This window comes from Hipposideros armiger, unplaced genomic scaffold, assembly GCF_001890085.2.
Source record: "Hipposideros armiger isolate ML-2016 unplaced genomic scaffold, ASM189008v1 scaffold_12, whole genome shotgun sequence".
NCBI lineage: Eukaryota > Metazoa > Chordata > Mammalia > Chiroptera > Hipposideridae > Hipposideros > Hipposideros armiger.
Genome location: NW_017731362.1, coordinates 1,380,963 through 1,398,093, shown reverse-complemented (window position 1 = coordinate 1,398,093; position 17,131 = coordinate 1,380,963). Strand labels below are relative to the sequence as shown.

At 39.2% G+C, this 17,131-nt stretch overlaps 1 protein-coding gene and 1 pseudogene across 1 annotated transcript in view; one reads left to right on the top strand and one right to left on the bottom strand.

Annotated features, from left to right (window-relative positions):
* FBN1 (fibrillin 1) overlaps nt 1-17,131 on the top strand; it is a 212,923-nt gene that overhangs the window by 27,506 nt on the left and 168,286 nt on the right. The gene's annotated exons all lie outside the window — the stretch shown is intronic.
* Nucleotides 12,422-13,067, bottom strand: LOC109394475 (60S ribosomal protein L10a pseudogene; annotated as a pseudogene).

Below are 17,131 nucleotides of genomic sequence, written 5' to 3'. Positions count from 1 at the left end.
GAAAAACATACCTACAGATCTATGAGGACCCATTGGAGGCTGTAGTGACATACAAGCTCAGCATTCAAAATCCCCTGTAGAAATATTGAGTGTCTGCTGAGTGTCTGCTGCTTCAATGTGTGTGGCGTATTCAGCATTCACGGCAGCCTGCTGGAGTGTGTGGATGTGATCATCCCGCTTTCCCACTGAGAAGGTCGCACACCTAATCACAAGCTCTCATCTGAATGTGGGTTTTCTGTTTTCAAGTCCAATGCTTACTGCTGCTCCTCATAAAAATAAATGTTCTACTTGATTTGCCTACCTATAAATGCACATATGATATTGAAATCCATGTCGATGTGTAATAGTCTTAAGTTCCTTCCACACCTCCTAAACTATGGCTTTCTTGATCGCCTTGTCTGTACAGTCATAGCCGTTTTCTCATTGTTCCTAGTTTTATAGTGAAGGTTTATAAGGTTTATTTCATACGGAAAAAGAAACTCATGAAAAATATTCATTGAAAAAAATACTCAAGAACTTTTCTAAAACTACAATCATCACTTTTATCTAAAGTTGTATAAAGGTATTTTTGTTCTAAGATGGGAAGTAAAGATTGAGTAGCAGATGTTGAATTTATGTTGAATATATGTAGAAAAGAAGGTGTGTTTTGACTCAAACCAGGTGGCAATAAACAAACAAACAAACAAACAAACAAAAAACTTCCTGTCATGATGTAATATACATGGAAGGGAACATTTAAAATGTCAATTACAAATATTTCACAGGATAAGCATGTTTGTCCCTGGGAGATCGTGGAACTTTATATGCTTGTAACTACCGCAGAGACCCAATAAAAGTGTGAAATATGCATTGGAGGTGATACTGGCTGGATTTGGTTCATGTTAAGCCAATAAGTGAATCTTAATCCACGAACATAGTGGTTTGGTTTGTGATGGAGACAAACAATGGACTCATGCTTGAATTGTGAATCTTAACATTCATTCAACAAATACAGTCAGATTATGAAGCAAATTCATCTTACTTGCAGCTTTTAGCCAGTAAAATAAAAAAAGATTCTTGGCTAGTCAGCTTCATTGGGCAGGTAACAATGACGCTATCTCCTGTCTCTCCACACTCAGAGGAAGAAAAGCATTGTTTGGCTTGTAATGTTTAATTTTAAAACCGAGTGTGAATACCTTTAGTTGCATTCTCTGGTTTGCCACAGCCTCCACCACTCCCTGTGAATACACCTTGCCTACTTCTTTCATTTTGCTTGCTTCATAGCCCTTGAGTTTGCCACTTCCTGCTACGTTCTCTATCAAAGATTGAATCTCTTTGTGTTTTCTTTTACACCTTCAGTTTCTTTCATTGTTCTTCCTCTTACAAAACTTTTCTGTAAATTTACATTTGTGGTTATCCTGATTGCTGCCACAACCCTCACCCCTGTGATTTTTGCCTTCTTTCTGCTTGGGCCTTGAGTAACCAGTAAAACTTATATTGCCTAAGCTCAGAGGTACAGTACGTTAGCATTTGTTATTAGTGTTGAAATGAGGTCAGTGCCTGTTTTGGCAATGACAACACAAGCTAGTTGTGTATTACCATAGTTACTGTCAACAAGTGTGGAATTACACTTTCTCTTGCCTTCTTGCCTCAGAATGCAGACCATTAAAAATCTCATTAAATGCTGTTATATTAAACACAGTGCATCATGTGAGTGGATGAGACATCTCAAGATAATGAAGAAAATGAGAAGAATGATGGAGATAGACCTGAACTTGAAAGTGGGGAGGGATAATGATGAATAGGCTTGGGGAAGAAGAGAACAAAAGAGACACTGAGAAAACATGAAGAGAGGCAAGAAAACCAGGAGAGCACTGAGCTAAAGAATCTAAAAGCAAAAAGGAGTTCAAGAAATAGCTTGACAGTTGTTAGGCTCTCCAAAGAGTCAAGAAAAAATGAGAATCATAGCGGCCATTTAATGTAATAGCACGTGACGTGTACTGGGCACTTATAGTGTGCCAGGCAGTGTGCTAAACTCTACTTCGGTGATTTGCACCAACCTTAGGAGAAAAGTCCTAGAATGAGTCCCATTTTATAGAGGCGTAAACAGAGGCAGACCGAGGTCAAATAGCTTGCCCAAGCTTGTAAGTGATGTAATCAAACTCTGAACCCAGTCTGGCTCATAAGCCTGTACACATCATCACTGTGCATCACTGTGATGTGCCTGGATTTCACTGGGAAGGGGTCGTTACTAACCATAGAGAGTTTTCTGAGAAATGATAAAAAGAAACCTAGAACTGTGGGTTTCAGTGTGGAAGTAATAGATTTCAAAAATAGCCCATCAAGAAAGTTGGCTAGGTAGGCGTTTTTTCTCCCTGGGAGAGTTGAGCTAAGTTACTTTAAAATCATTTTATAATAAAGCCAAGGGGAAGGGATCTTGTGTACTGCTTGGGTGTATCTAATGCAGGGTTTGGGAGTATTTCTCTGTTTGATTGATTTTGATATTGGAGAGACACCAATCTCCTCGTGGAGAGAGGGTGATTCCTGTCTGTTTGCACTACATGTAAATGGATGCTAAAGGTCTGAACCAACAGTCTTAAATGCAGATGCACAAAATGAATATTATTATTTAGGGCAGTTACTATGGAAGGTTATGTAGTTTTCCTATAATATTACAACTGTTCAAGCCATATTGGGAACCACCTTTACAGAGTCAGCAGTACATTCAAATGAGTCTGTCACCTTTTTCTTTTTCTCGTTCTGGGAGGCATCCGAGTTTTTAGAAGCAATCTAAAATAGCGTGTCAGTTCTAATGACTGCAGTGGATAGTCAAATCTTAGATGTCTGGGGTCAAAAATTGACTAAGAATAAAAAGCAGTGAAAAGAATGGTCTTGCATGCCTGTTAAAGCACATGGAATTGGATTAATGTTTTCGTGTCAAACTTTATGTGAACCAGAGAATGAAGCCTTTTGGAAGCATAAATACTAATAGAGAGTCTTCTATCATTACTCCATCTGGAGAGCCTCACCATGTGCCGTGTGAATGTCAGCATGGACATGGATTCTTCTAAATTCCGATTCATTTGTTCAGTGTTAAATGCCTCCCCAAGTCTAAACTGTGAAGACAATACTTGGATTTTTGCCAAATCAAGGAAGTCTGTTGGCTGTTCTAATGGCTATTACTAGACAAGTTTAGAGGAAAGCATTGTTGAACTGATAGCTTAAAGAAAATAAAACAATGGGGGCAAATGTGGGGAGAACAAAAATGAAAGTATGGTGGTAATTCTGACTCCATCAGAAAAACAGAACGATGGAAGGGGAACTAAGTCTTCGTTCATCATACTCGCCTCCTCTACAGAATTCCAGTGTTCATGGAGCTGGGAAAGCTGTTTTTTAATTTATTTTTTGCACAATACTGGAAGAATAGAACAGAGGACAGCTAGGCTGGTTGCAATTCCACTGCATACTCATATGGGCAGTTGGTATAGTTGGTGTTTAAGAAACACTAGTATCCTTCCTTATAACTTAACTTTTCTGATGATACAAAAATGATGATTTTGCACAGAGATCTTTATTTTTTAACAATTTCATTGAACAATTTTCAAGAAAAGATCCTGAAAGCAATTGATTAGCATTTATTTGGTAAATGCAGGAAAGCAGCATCTGCATTGTGTCTAATGAATGGAAAGGATTAACATACTATAATGATCCAAACACATAATAACCAGGTAGTGCATTTTGGATACGTGTACCTCATAAAAACAAAGTGGAGACATGACCTTCTCTCAAAGGTTTGTCTAGAATGCTTCATGGAACCAGGAGCTGATTTTCTCATGCTTTGCCCCCCACTGGTACTTTGCATTGATGTAGATACTCTCTCTCTCTCTCTCTCTCTCTCTCTCTCTCTCTCTCTTTTACAGAGAATTTCTGACACTAATTTTACATAATTTTAAGTTTTAGGTGGCTATTATTAAAGTTCCCAGAGAAAAATGGCACAGGCCAACTCACATTCTCAAAGTGCTTTTGGAAGGCAGAGCTCTATGAAATATGCATGTTTTTTTTTCCTTAAAGGTAACAAGCAATAAACTGTTATTACTGAAATATGTTCAAGCCCTCGGTGAGCCTCATTTTTGGTCTTTAGTCTAAATGGAAAGTAAATACCAATGTGTAGATAGCAGAGGCAGAATGCCCTAAATGTTACCATGCATCTAAAGTGGTATTGCAACATTTGGCAGTTGGTGGATCATTGAATAAACTTGATTTTCCTAGAATAGTTCCAGGAAATACATCTGTTGACACAGACATTCAGTTTTTGTGGTTGAGTAACCGTATGCACGTAGGGAACATATGCAACCATGCCTCTCGAGGCTGCCATGCCTGATAGGCACAAGCAGGACTGGTGGGATACAGTCATGAAACTGTTTCGTTTTTGTCTCTCACTCACTGTCAGCCCACTCAGTGGGCTAGTTTTTCCTCTGTTGGTGGATGAAATTTTCTGGGCGCTTTCAGAATTTCTCCCATGTGGGTTCCTTAATGTGTATGAAGATGGCTAAGTTCTTATTGGTTGTTTATATTTCCTTTTGTCCATTGTTACTTCCAGCCATTTGAGGCCCCTTTGCTGCTCCAGGCAGCCCTCTGAGAAAGGACCTAAGCCCCCTCCACATCAGTTTTCCCTTGCCATCGCCCACGACTAGTTGGCAGGAAACACTCATGCTTTTTTTGCCATGATAAATTTCCGGAGTAAAAACCAACTTCGACAGTAGCAGCCTCTCTCTTGAACCATGTCCGAGTATGTGGCCAGCCAGTTTTTATGCCTTAGACAGTCCCCAGTGTCCTCCAAACTGCAGCAGATACATATCATGTAGTCTGAGCAATGTTCTTGAAGCCTCTCTCATGACTTGTCATCATAAACTGGTTTCAGCCAGTTGCAGCCCCCCGTCGGCAGCCTCCTTCCCGTCTCTTCCCACCTTGGACACTTGGGTACTCCTGATATGCATGAGAGTTTCAAACCCCTGTGACCAGACTGTCATCACTTCTTTTGCAAATTCTGATCAAAGTGGCACGTTTGATTTAGGGTGTGATATCTGTTATCTTGGTGCTTCAACAGAAATGTTGTAGCATCCTCTTATATTAGCAAAGCGAATTATTTAAAACAGCTATTAAATTTGATATGAGATTTGGTATTATGGTTTCATCTTCAAAGATAGTCAGCTTTCAACTTTACTGCTTTTTTTCTTTTTTGGGGGGGCTCTCATAAACTTTAAAAAAGATGAATAGTTTTTATAATGGTTTTTATTAAAAAATATAAATAGTAGCCACATTTAATATTTGGACCACTTTTTAGTCTTGGGTGATCAAAACACCAGAGCAGCACTGACCAATAGAAATATAATGTGAGCCACATAGATAATTTAAACTTTTTTAGTAACTACATGAAAAATGAAAAAGAAAGATAAGATTAATTTTAGGAATATATTTTATTTAACCTAAAATATCCAAAAGTTTTATTTCAATAGATGCTCAGGACACAATGTGATATATAGATGATGTATTATAGAATTGTACACTTGAAAAACTTATGTCATTTTACTAACCATTGTCACCCAATAAATTTTAATTAAAAAAATTGTTAATGAGATATTTTGCATTCTCTTTTCTACACTAAATTTTTGAACAGCAGTGCATATATTACGCCACATCTTAATTTGGGCCAGCTGATAGCCGCACGTGACTAGTGACTACCGTCTCGGCCAGCACAGCTCTAGAACTTTGCTTCTAGTGACATCAACACTTCACCTAAGATGTCTATTAGGGGTCCAATTTCCTCTCTTCCTGCTGCTTCTTCAACTTTTAAGAAAGCAGCATCTTTTAAGAAGTCAGCCTGTGTTGACATTAAAAAGTAAACCAATTAAAACAACAGCAACAGCAACACAGGACCAGGGGCCTCCAATTAGAGTCTAATTTCTCAGGATATCTAAGTGGAATTTTGTTCAAATGTAAGTGATAAGCAAAATCTCTTGCAGTCGTGCCAATTAGATATAACAACTACAGCAAATATTTCATAAAGGCTTTACCCTGAGCTAGGCACGATGATGGAATCAGAAAGAAGTATGTGGTTCTTGTTATCAGGCCCTTAAAATTATTTTTGGAAAGATGGAAATGCATGTATGAAATAGTTAACGAAACAGGGCAAAGATTTAGCCAGGCAGAGTAGATGAGGGAAAGTACTCCAGGTGAAGAGAAAAAACAGTACAGAGGCTAGAACCGGCCAGAGGAAAAGGGAGAGCGCATTCGCCCTCGGAAGGTCCTTGCTATGCCAGCATTCTCAGTCATCAGAGACCTGCTATGGGAAAGAGAAGGAGGCATGACGTCAGCTTGCTTCACTCCAAAGAAGGGAGGATGCATTTCTAATCTCCCTGTGGTACCCTTCTATTCTACTGCACTGCGCTTCTGCACAATGTCTCTATGAGACAGGGTTCAGGGATTTAAAAAATTCTCCTTTGTGTATATAAATTAGTGGGTGGACTGGTCTATTTCTGAAACGGTTTAACTTAATCCTAAGGATAGCAGTCTGGAGACCCTTACCAATTTTACATGCTCAATTTAGAGTCCCTGAGAATGCTTAGTATTTATGTTCCCTAGCAGTTATGGCCTCTAGAGAGCCTGTGCTGTTTTTGGTTTATGAATGTATACTGAACAAATATATGGGGCTTTGTGGTCCAGATGATGTGCCAAAGCACTTTTTGCAGAACATTAGTCCTATAGGGATTCCATGAAAGGAAGTTTCCATGCTCAATAGCATTTTGGAAACTCTGTACCATGTCGCTTTCTTGGAGAGGCACTGGGGGTATTAGCATATTAGCTCTTGGGAGTCCTGCAGGAAGGCAACTGTTTTTACTTAGTTTAATCCAGCACTTCCAAATCCATTAATTTTAGATTCCCCTCTTTCTTCCTTAACACCTTTAACACCCTTATGCTAAAGACCTGGATTCTGATTATTTTGACAGTCATTTTTAAAGTCATTTGACATCTCTGTGATAACTTCTTCATATTCTAGTTAGATATTTTAAATCCATATATGAGCCTCATCTGAAGATGAATATTTGCCTGAATGTCTAGAGAATTTGGAGGAAGATCTTCATCATGTAGTAACTCACCTTTTGTGTTCCTAAGAGGATGCATTTGACCATAAATTAGTGCAGTATGAAACACGTATTCCCTGAGGTTTGGTTCTCAAATTAGATTCTAAACTATCACTTAAGGAAGCTGGACTGTCCCATTAAATAGTGATAAGTTCCTGGTTCTCAATGGCTTATTGTGGTTGGCATGCATGCCATCTGAGTCTTATCAGCCCCCCTTGGTGGTATAAGTTACTAGAATTAGGAGTATTAGATATTCTTGGTGCTAGAGCTTCCTTTTCTAGGTTGGTTAAATTCTTTTGTTTTAAGGTAAGGTTTAAGGCTTAGTTCTTCCTCAATCCCTTCCCGACCAGAGGGAGCTCCACTAAAAAACGCCATCAATTTCCATGCAACTCTGCTGACATCGCCACCTCTGGCCACCTGAACCCAATCCACAGTTCTATTTGTTGGTCAATGCATGTATTAAACATTTGGCCTTTGTCGGTTACTTTAAGGATTGGAACAGCCATTTTGGCATTTTTGTTCCTCTAATGAATTCTTGTTTTTCATGCATTTAATTACATTTTAAAGTAATTGGGTGACCCAGTTCTTGTCTTTGGGGATGATGGTTTTTAATGCTGTTTACTAAGAGGCAAGGAATGAACATACTTACCTTGTCAAAAAATTTTTTTCCATGTACATTTATTGATTCTTGTGTTGAAATACTTATATCTACATAAAAACATCTAGAATCCTCATTTGTAGCTTTTAGGACATCTTATAAGGAAGTTATAAAATTTTAAGTTTTCTTAAAGACATTTTCTTCAACAAATGAGGCACAAATGACCTATTAATTTCAAAACATAAATATATGTATATACACAAATATGAATATATTTGTAAATATATATGAATATTTTTTTTCAGTATTTTCTTTACAAAGTAAATTTAGCCTATCAGACCCCATGATCTGGGAATTATAAACTTGACTCGTCAAGTTCTAGTTTGGGGGCTAATAAAATACTGCTTTATATATAGCCTTCTAGCCAGACTTTGTGCTTCCCATAGACCAAAGAACAAAAACTATGTCTGATACTTCTTCTGTGTCATTGACTACCAAGCCCAGTGCTGTGAAGAGAATAGGTCTTATGAAATCTTTGTTGATATACTTAATTTAACTTGTAATCTTGAAGTTGTGATCTTGAAGCTGATGAGAGATGTATTTAAATGTTAAACATATTTGTTTAATGTAACATTTTCTAAAAAGGTACTTTGAACAACAGTACCCACAAATACATCTGTATTTCATATAGAAATATGAGTATAGATATTGATAATTGAAATGTGTGGGAAGTGAATTCTGTGGAACATGAGAAAGGAAATGGTCTCCAACTTTCCTTCCATATTCCCTCAGCAGCAATCCCTTCTCTCTGAACTGCTTCAGAAGAGCTTTATAAGTAAACAATAGATTGGGGTATTTGTTTCCTCAGGAAATAAAGATTGTTCCAATGGTACAATTCACAAAATAGGCCCATTTCTCTCTTTGTCCCTGGAGAGCGTTTATCCTCTTGCTTGCCTTCTCATAGGAGACATTGTTGACCTTCACTGGTGTAGGACACTCAACCAGGCCAAAAGAAAGCTTGCAGTTTCAGGGGCAAATTTTACCCAAATTGAAAAAAAATTTTTTTAATAAATATGCATTAGTTCTTAAGGATCATTTCTTCCCTAAAGCCCCAATGAAAAACTTCATATTTTGTTAGGGATTCCAGTGATATGTTCTTTAAGTGAAAACTAGTGAACTTTAAAAGACAAAGGCAAAGCCACGACCCTCCAGAAGTAAATTTTGATTCACTCATTGTATAATGACTTGTAAGCATCACTTGCAAAGCTGGGGATATTTGGGAACTTTCTTACTGTATTAGGGGAAAAATAAAAAGCAGAGGCATATACGCATCTTAATGACATGAAACTTGCTTTGCAAAGCAGTGTGTAATAGAAGTGTGAATTGCCCTCTTAGAGGGAAACAACACTGAAGCCATATAAAATTCTCTAATTTTTTAAAAATAGCATAATTCGGAATGAGAGCTATTTCTTTTCAGACCTTATTTAGACTTCATTTCTTTCTCCACACTGCCAAGCTGCACAGCTATCATAAAACAAAACAAAAGGCATTCTGAGAAGTCATTACGGCCCTTTACTGAGTCAACCTGAAATGGGCCCAGGGCTCCCTGTTGTCATGACTCCTGGGTTGTTATTCTTTATTTTTTATGAATGGGAGGAAATGATAGGGAAATTGTTTTCAAGACTAACTTTTATACCAAAGGAGTCCTCATCCTAACTTGTCAATATCACATGACAATAATTTTAATGTTTTAATTAAAATGCCTAATTAGAAGGTGTTGTGTTCTTTTAAGTGGTCTGGCCATTCCTAGAAAACTGGTTAAGAACTCAGACTCTGAAGAAAATCCTGCCATTTGTTGGCTGTGGGGCTGTAAGAAGTTACTGCGCGTCTCTCAGCCCGTTTCCTAATCTGTGCAACGGGGATAATAATAGTTACCTATTTAGTGAGATTGTTGAGAAGATTGAATGAGATAATACACAATGTGCTTACTATGGAGCATGGCACATACACAATACATGTTGAATAAATATTTGCTTTTAACATTCTCATTCTCGTGAAATTGAGAGTAATTTTGGTTGAAAGTTATGTTTTATAAACAGTATCATGAAACTTTCAACTATCACCAAACTTACAGGCCACATTGTGACTATGTTTTACACTTAGAGCTCTTATTGTTTTTACTGGAACAACATATTTTTTTGGATCTCGTATTCAGATGAAGCCTAACATTCTTTGGGTATCATATCAACCATGTGTTTTTCTTTAATACGTACCCAATTGTCGAAATTGTAACTAAGGCTAAAACTCCAATGGTGCAAATAGTAATAAAAGGGTGAGTGACTGTACCCCTGAAAACCATTTGTTGTCACAACAACTAACCAAAGATTACTAAAAGGTTTTGTTTACTTATACTGCCCTAAACAGAGATACAGAACTTGTGTGTTCAGAAAAGACCAGCAATGAAAGGTAAAAGTACTCAGTTGTTTTAGAAACGTGGCATTCTAAAATCAGTGGGAGATTATCACGTCCCACTTGACAAGGACTGGGGGGATTGAGGAGGGGTGGCGAAGGGTTAAGAAATCACAAGAGTCTGTTTCTTCACAAGTTTCTGCGAGGCCAGGGGTCTGGTCTCTGCAGACCCAGAGAGCGAGCCCTGATACTAGCGGGTGAATAAGTTTTATTTACAACTGTCACAAAGAAGTCCATTTGAATATCTATACCCTGCTAATTGATTCGATTAGACCAGCAGCTGCTTCACCGAAACTCTTTGTGGTCAAGCATCGAGTTGTGCTTTCACACTTCCATTTGATCCCTTGGATGGTCTCAGCTGAGACCACCGGATAAGGAAGGAAGTTTTACCGAGACCATTCCCTCGGGTCTCAACATTCCAAGACACTTCCTTATGACTTCAAAGGATTAGTGCGCAGGAGCATTCGAGTCGGCAGCTGCAAGGTGACAGGAGATAATAGAAACTTATCCATCATCAAAATAAAGTGAATACCTGTATAAAGTATGTATGCAGCTTTCTAGGTTGGTATGAGAACTTGAGTCTACAAATATGGCATAGTCAGGTTAGGGGTGTGTAGGGAGATGCTTTTACTTGTAGAATCCACATACCAGTTTTTAAGCAACCTTTGTAAAAAGGACTAAAAGTGCTAGTCCCAGAGGACTAAAGCCAGAAAATCCAAAATGTTGGGGTATTTTAAACCTACCAATTTCAAACCTCGCTCATTAAAGTTCAGTCTTATTAAATGTATCCAGAAAAAGGTATGCTATTAAGCTGAAAAGAAATTGCTCTAAGAAGAAGAGATGTGAGTTTATCCATCATGCACCCACCACTTCCCAGGCACTGTGCTAATGACAGAAGGTGTATAATAGCACATGAAAACACACACTTCCTCCCCCTACCTTCTGGAGTCACATTCTAGTAGGGGAAGCAGAGATTAAATAAGAAAACACAGAAACACCTAATACCAACGTGGTGAAGGCCCTGAAGGAAAATAGAGGGTCTGAGGGCGGAGAGTAACATCTCATGTGAACCCATGGTCAGGGGTGTTCTCTGAAGGGATGAGAAGTTGCCAGCCATGTGCAGAGTGCGGGAAAGCTTCCTAGGTAGAAGGAAGAATATGTGTAAAGGTCCTAACATGATCCAAGGATTTGAAGTAATGAAAGGAAGACTTGAGGCACCGAGTTCAGACAGTGAGGGAGAGTGATGGGACTTGAGGTGGGAGCCGTGGTCAGGAGGACCAGCACGCAGGGGAGCACTGCACGCAGGAAATTACAAGTGCAATGGCGCCATGACACTCACAGTGGGGAATGATGGGAGCACTGTAGAGTTTTTTACAGCACATCGGAAGCCTGATGGCTCAGGTTGTCTGTGAGAATCTGTTGTAGAGTCCTCAAGTACTGAGCCAGTTGAGATGGGACAGCCCTTCCTGTTGGTTTCCAATGCCCTTCAAACCCAGAGGACTCTTTTGTTACTTAGATTGGTTTTCCTCTAAACCATGTGGAAGTATAGGGACTCTGACCCCTAGCTTTTCTCTAGGAAAGTGACTAAACTGGAACTTAGATGCCCTTAAAATACATAAAATAAGTACATCATAAAAAATGGTTTATTTAGGCATTAAGCATTTTGAGATAATGCATGCTTTTGAGTGGACGCATGCAGACTTGTCCTCAGGGAATGCCTTTGGATGTCATAATAGCAATTCTGGTATCAATAAATCATTTGCTATTTGGACAAGTCATGGCCACCACCTCAGTCACTGGATACATTTGTAATGGTTTATGTGAACAATAACAACAACCACCTAGCAACATAGTGTTTGGTCACGTCGTTTTTTTGTGTGTTTTTTTTTTATAATACCATGTGGTTCTATGGGCTTTGGAAGCATAAATTCTTACTGTGTCTAATATATCTTGAAAATTAAACAGCAAATATTATTGGAGGCCTGCTGTGCACAATGCATGAAATCATGCTGCATGCTGTGGCTTTATAGAAGAATGACACATTGGTGGTTTTTGCTAGGGTTTTTAGTACTTTTCTGTTCATAAGGGGAAGGACTGTATCTGTCCTGCTCTCCATTTTATCTGCAATGTTGAGCACCTAATAGCTTAGTGTTTGTTGACTAGATGAATAAATGGATAGTTTTTTGTTTGTTTGTTTGTTTAATGGTAACACAATGGTTTATTAAGCTCTGCCTTAGTACAGGTGCTGGGGCTTTTTCATGGTGCTCTTGATCTATAAAGTCCCAATGTTCTGCCAGTTCTTTTTGAGCAATGACACCAGGAAATTGGCAGCTAAGTGGCTTTTGTACACAAGCTCATCATCTGTCATTTTCACGTGGCCAACGGCCACTGCCAGACACAGCAGCTTCTTCACTGGAACTTGATGGCGGATTTCACTTCATCAACTTTGGCCACCACGTTCTCATTGTGGCTCAGCAAGGAAGGGAACTTGCCAGGCTTATTCAGGCCTGGGCCCAGGATGTGTGGGGCCTGTTTGATCAGAGACTCTGAAGCTAAAAAAGCATCATGCTTTCTGGCTAGCTTTTTGACCAGTTTCTGGTTCTTGAGTTTCTTCAGCGCCTCGATGTCCACGTGGGGGATATCCACAGCCTTGACCTCGTCACATTGCTGCTGGTCCCCCAGAACACATACAGAGAACTTGGGGCAGGGAGTGGACTTAAGCTTGACAGTGCCCGAGAAGCATTTGTCCTTCTGAGAGTCGTAGTTCTTCAAGCTGATCTGCAGCTCAGCTCCAAAAACTTCCGGCGCTGTCACTGGTTTCCATACAGGACTTCCTGCACTGCCTTCTACAGGGTGTCATGGGAGTCTTTGATGTCCATGTTGCCTCACGCTGCAAAAACCAGAAGAAAAAGCTAAATGGATAGTTTTTAGCCACAATCTATTTCTTGAATTTCTTGTAACTCAAGAAATGAGTGACCTACCATCTCTATTTTTAATGGATAGCTTTCCCCTTGACCTTTTAAAACCGTGAACAGTTTCAAATATGACCAAATGAATTCTGTGACGTGTTAATACCTTAGAGAAGCCAAAGTTATGTGATCCCTTCCGTCTATGCAGTACTTAATAGACATACACACTGTCTCAGTTGGCCCTTGGAATCTTGAGAGAATATCATATTTTATAGCTAAGGAAACTGAGCTTGAAAGGACCTTCTGTGTCTCTTCTTCAGGTAGCTAAGAATGAGATCGATGTTTTCTAACTCAGCCCAGACTGTGGTGCATCCATATTCTCCAGCAGATATTTGCCTGGCTTTTCGAGCTACAATCATCTCTAGCATTACTTTTAGCTATAATTATCTCTTTTATTTTAGTTCTAATTTTGTTCTTCTCCACCTCACACACCCCTTTGATTCTCAGCTGGGCTGCTAACACTGGACTACTTCCATTTTCTGTCTCTCAGTCTCTAGATCAAGTTTTAAAATTCTAAATTTTAGGTGATGAGGCAAATCTTTTGGATCGAATTTGTTGGGGTAGAGCTTGCCTTTAATTATAAGTGGATGTTGTATGATGAAAACTCTTTTGCCCAGGCTGTGATGAATATACTGATGGATGTGGGAGCTTAGCTGAAAGTGAACTGTGACTAGCATAGGAAGAGAATGTCATTCTATGGAACCTGAAAACACACAGGCACTGAGAATCTGGATGTCTGAATGAATGTACCACTGCTGTGTCACTCTGCCCAGGACACCCTTCTGCTGTAATTTCTGTAAGTGTAAAGTCAGAGAAAGTGTACTGGCATGTGTGTTCAAGGAAGGGCTGAGAATTGGGTTTCTTTTGTGATCAGTTTGTTTTCTTTTTTCCTTTTTTAAAGATTTTTATTGGGGAATTGGGGGAGGAGAACAGCATTGGGGAATAGGGGAAGGGGAACAGACAAGTTACTATCGTTTTTGTTCTTCAGTCTAGTTGTGGAGGGTGTCACTTCACTGGCCCATGTTGGTATTATCATTGCGCTCTTCCCGGGTGAGGCAGTCTCTCACCAGCCATTGGACGGCTGCTCACGGTGGCTCACAGCAGCACACAGCAGCTCATACCAGCTCATGCCAGCTGCCAGCCAGTCCCACTGCAGCCTATGCCGTCACAGGCGACACAGCAGCCCAGCTCCAGGTTGAGCTGTTGTTCACCATCTTAGCTGTAAAGGGCGCAGCATCACTGGTCCACATGTGGGATCTGAACCAGGGCCCTGCTGCTCAGAGCTGGCGTCCCAAGCCAACTGTTAACCAATGCGCCACTCGGCCGGCCGCAATTTGCTTTCTTGATGCACATCTCAAGAGATTTGCAGTTTCACTCTTATAAAAATGCCTAGCAATTTAGAGTAGAAAAATTAGTCTAGATCATGAGCTCTATGAGAACAAGGATTTTTGCCTGTTTTGTCACAGTGCCTAGAACAGTGCCTGATGCATAGTAGATCAATATTTGTTGCATAAAAGAATGGATCTAACACTGGGTGCAGCCTATCACTTCTAGTAACAGGACTGAGGTCAGAGTGGACCACATGATTTGCTGGTGCATCGCTGTAATGATGTTTAGAGCTAAATCTGCCTGAGTTACTCAATGACTGCAAGTTCAAGTTGAGTTGGAGTTGGTGTGTGATTCTTGTCTGCCACGCTGTACGTGCAGTTCTTCTATTCACTGTTTCAGTGGGTAGTTTCCTACCCCTCTGACCCACAATACTTGATTATGAAATTATAATTGGCTTTAGTTTCACTACAAAATAGTAACTGTAGCTTATCTGTGGCTAAAAATAGGGGGATAAGAATGAAAAGAATTAAAATGGATTGCTTTGGGTAGCCTGGAGTGACATTGATTAATATGCTATCAATTTTCTCTCCCTGAGAAACATTTGGTCACAAGGACATCTGGCTTTCTGAAGAAATTCAAATTTGAGTGTGAGGCTTTTGGCATAGTCTAGTATCATTGGAATGGTTTAAGTAGATTTTGTTTCTTTTTTCCCATGCCTCACTGTGGTTGCTCAAAAAAACCCAATGCTGTCTCTTGACTCTAGGGTTCTCTGTCTTCCATGTGCTGAGCATTATCTCGCCAAGTCCCATAGAGGGGCCAATTTATGGAGTGTAGTTGGGGCAGTGTATAATGCTATGCGAAGCATCTCAGAAACCCTGAAAAGCTCATGTCAGAGGGGGATAGAATGTGGAATTTCCAAGAAGAGGCTGAGAGAGAGAGACTGATGGATTGATTGAGCTCCAAAGGGCAGGGGATATATTTCATGTGTCATGATGCTAGGAGACTGCAGACTTTTAACAGATGCGTTTCAATTGCCTCAAGAAATACAAATGTCACGTTTGTTAGCTTTTCAGGAACTAATGGTCCAAGAGACTCTTTGTTTTCTTTTATCCATGGTGCGTGCATACTGGCTGTATGTTCTTCTCTGATAGCGTCACGGTATGGGTAGGTATGAGGATCTGTTGGCTGGAAAGCAACGGAGAAAACTGGAGAGGAAGAAAAAGAAAATTAAACTAAGATGTTGGATTGAGAAATAACAAGAAGGGTGGATGTTTCAGGCTTTCTTTCTTAACGTCAGTAACTGTAAAAAAAAAGGGAGAAAGAAAGGAACAGAAATGTCATAATCTATCTCTTCAATTTCAAAATTTACATTTTGTATCTATCGACTGACTCATATTTATTCTTCAAACTGCTAATTATACAATATTAAACATATTTCACAAAATTCCTTTTCACTATATAAGTATAAAATGCTAGCATGATATGCTATCTCAGCATGTATTCTCATCCAAAATATGTCAAAGAAATTTCAGGGCAGGCCAATTGCTGTCTTGAGAAACAAGAACTTGTTCCTTTATCCATCACAAATTTATCCTTGGACTCTTAATATTTGGGCTCTTTTCCCCCTGTTATCTTTCATGAATTTATTTCATATAATAAAATCACATTGGTCTTAATATAAGACTAACTGATTTTAGAATAAATAAATAATTTATTTAATGGGCTCCTTTTTTGACTTTGGGAAATTAATAATAATGATAATTCTCTTAGTTTTAATGGTTGCCAAAAAAGATATATACCCTACTTACTTAGGACACTTTGGGTGGATTGACTCTCAGTGTGTATGGGTCTGATTAAATATGGAAGAGGTATTCATTGAGTAGGAGCACTTCCGAGGATGTAGGAGCCTGATTTATAACTTATGCATATTTTGCTCCCTTTAGCAGTTGGTGAACTGATAAAGCACAGTGTGCTTTTACCTTACATCATGCTTCTCTAGATTGATATAGACTGAAATAAGACTTACAGATTACTTCAAAGAACTCACATCTAAGGCAGAAGATTGCTAAAAGTATTCTCCTCATTGTTCTTCCGAGTCCTGAGCTCTTCCAGACGTCCACAGGTTATAGAAAGCTAGCTTCTCTGAAGTTGAGACTTTATAGAGTATAAAGAAATGAAAATACCAACTCTTTTCCTTTCCTGCTTTTTTGAGAAGGTGATAGAAATATATGTTCAACTGTGTGTAGTTGAAACTATAATGTAAAAAAGAAAAGAGGGGCCTATTATTCAATTTACGCAACAGACCTAGCAGTAATCATATTTTGCTTAATGCTTGGAATTATTCCTAAATTCGATGAACATGGTATTTTTAAGGATGGATTTTTGCCAGGAAATTATCCATTACAAACATTTAAAGAGTAGCTTCTCATCATTGCTACATTCAGGCATTTATCATCACACCCAATAGGACTTGGCAGTGAAATCTCTGGTCCTCACACTGCGTTTGCCCTGCTGCCCTCCGGGTGCATGGTCACTGAAAGTATCGACAAGCTTTGACAAGTCGGAGATGCATTTTTGTAGCTGACATGGTTTACTTAAAAATAAATCATGGGATGCACTTTGGAGAGCCCAGGTCTAGGAATGGA